Below are 2,794 nucleotides of genomic sequence, written 5' to 3' on the forward strand. Positions count from 1 at the left end.
CAGTAACAAGTAGCAAGTCAAAGTAACAAGTGCCAGGGTAGCTATCCAGCAGACAACTGCCTTGAGGGGGCAGAGGAAATAAAAATTATTCTATCACACGACAGCAGTGACTGGGAAACCTACATTCTCTGCTCCCTGTCAGACCCAGGCTTGTCACGAAGTGCATACAATTGAGCAAAAGATCTCTTGCCTACTTTGAATGTGTTTGACCTTTGTGTTGCTTCTCTAATTCTGCCACCTTCTGAATGACAAAAATCAAAACTCAAATGCTTGAAGAGGAGTCCAGTCTGAAACAAAAGCTCACATAATTTTCTTTCCCTCGTGAATGTTTTGTAATGTTTCCTGATAAGAAAGTGTTTATAACCCAAAAGCTTGTGCATAAAGGTGGCACTGCACTTCAGAGCTCCACCCTGGGTAGCACTTTTTCCTTAGTCCTTGAATCACATCCAAAGGGAACTTTCAGTACCACCTTGGAGCCAACAATGGTACACGAGAGCCAAGAGGGACTTCAATTTTTCCACTTAAAGAAACAAACATTTCACTGCTTTCTTTCCCTCTGACAGCAAGGCTTAGTCACAAAGTAGCTTTCAGAGGAATGTTTTCAAGAATATTCCTTTTATGAAGGAATCAAAACTATTGTGACTGACAGACGTGCACATAAAGTCAATGATCAAATGTTCTTTTTTACTGTTCTAAGAACAGTCCTGAGAGTTTTAAATCTAGTTTCTTCTTCAGTTGTGATATTCTATTGATTACTTCACTTCCCTTTTAATAAATACAGTTCTGTTCTACTCCCATCTTTGCAAGTTAGCATACCCTGAGGGGCTAATTCAACTCAAAACCACCTTCAAAGAACTCCTGTACAAAAGAGACAAATTTAAAACTTCCCTTTTTCAGACCTTAAAACCAGGGTAACTCCAGACTAGTGATTAGTGATCTCTCCTAGAAATAAGTAGTACTTTATTTCTCTTGTATTTATGGACAACTGAGGACTGTAAATGCTGTCCTAAAAATGGGAGCTGAAAAAGTGAAACTGAAGCATGAAAGATGTCTTGAAACATTTGAGTTTTCCCTTTGTAGACAGGGAAGACAATTCTAAGATATTGAGATCACAGATTCTAAACAGGACAATTCTAAGGTACTTTTCCCCCCCGCTCTCATTTAGTTACTTTTTTCTATGGGAAACCTCGTGACTGTAGAAAGAAGAAATAGATACCTTTGTAATAACATTTTTGATTGGAAAATTTCAGAAAATAAAGATTAAATTGTGCTGTATATTACTACCTTTTACTTCCAAAACAAAGGACAGAATGCAATGTACAAACTCGAGCTTTCAAACATTTGTGTTACACTTCCTGAGACTTCTCTACATACGGTTCTGGTCCCATTGTATTCCACTTGCCAGGAAGGCAGCTGCCAACACTCTCTAGAGTACGTTGGATCTTACTGAACAAATGACAGCTCTCCTGCAAGCCATTCAGAATTTTAAGACTGCAATGTCTCTCCTAGATACTATAAGGTTTAAAAATTATGATTGCTATCTACTAACATAAACTCAAATTGGTGATAGAGCAGATAAAAACATCGGAATCTGAAATATTTCAGATTTACTGCTTCTGCCATAAAAGCAGTGGGTTCTAAGAGAGTAGTCAGGATGAGTAGTGAGAAGAAATAGCAGACACTGCAGGTAAATTACAGCTCATGAACTAGAGCCCATATCGTTGTAGTATCAACCAGATTTTCACTTAAGTACCAAAGCACAAAGAGACAGTCTGAGGATAGGCACACATACTCCTCTACATCAAGACAAAACCCCCCAATATCTCCAAACATTCAACCCAGGAACGTTTTCTGACCTTTATATGACAAGTTTTACAATAGCAAACAAAACCAGCGAATATCTGCAAAATAATTTGCTTAGAAATCATTACAGAGGCTTTTACTTCCATTAACTAGAACAGAGAAAATATAAATAATAATATTGCCCAAAAATGTTAGTTCTAAATTTGCAAACAGTTTATTCATTTTTATTTTACCATTAAGCTCTTTCACTGTTTTTTGCCATCGTATATCACCAAATGATGGGAGTGTACTCTTTCCATCCACTAATGCATCATTCAGTGATGGAGTCTGGATTTTTTTCTTATATTTTTCCTTATTACTCGGCTTTGCAGTGCAGCAAACTAATTGTGCTCTTGCTTTGACTTGGAAAAATAACAACTAGTCAACAGATTCCTTTCTGCACTGATGAGTGTGAAGTGATGCGTATGGCAAAAAAACAATTTGGACCATTAACAATCACTAGTGAGATACTGGTGTTACACCAGCTGGATCAATTAAGCCATCGGATCAGTCCACAGTAGATGTCAAAAGGGCAAAATGAGTGTTAAGAATTATTAAAGAGGGACGGACAACAGTCAACACTCTCATACTGTTCCATAGACTTGTGTGCCCACACCTTGAGTACTGTGTGCAGTGTTGGTTCTCCCCATCTGAAAATTTAGAGAAGAGCAACAACGGTAATCAAGATACAGAACAGCTCCTGTAAAAGGAAAAGTTAAGCTGCTATTCTTCAGACTGGCAAGAGATGACTGGGGGTAATATAAAAGAGGTTTACAAAACAATGAGTACACAGAAGCATATTGGGTAGGGACTGCAGAGCATCAAATAAGCTAGCAATTGGCAAGCTGAAAGATATACAAAAAAGTACAAATACATACAATATCTAGCTAGGTTGCAGATATACTCACCACTGAATATTGCACAGGCTAGAATTTCACAAGGATTCAGCAGG

This window comes from Pterocles gutturalis, unplaced genomic scaffold (assembly GCF_000699245.1).
Source record: "Pterocles gutturalis isolate BGI_N339 unplaced genomic scaffold, ASM69924v1 scaffold11650, whole genome shotgun sequence".
NCBI lineage: Eukaryota > Metazoa > Chordata > Aves > Pterocliformes > Pteroclidae > Pterocles > Pterocles gutturalis.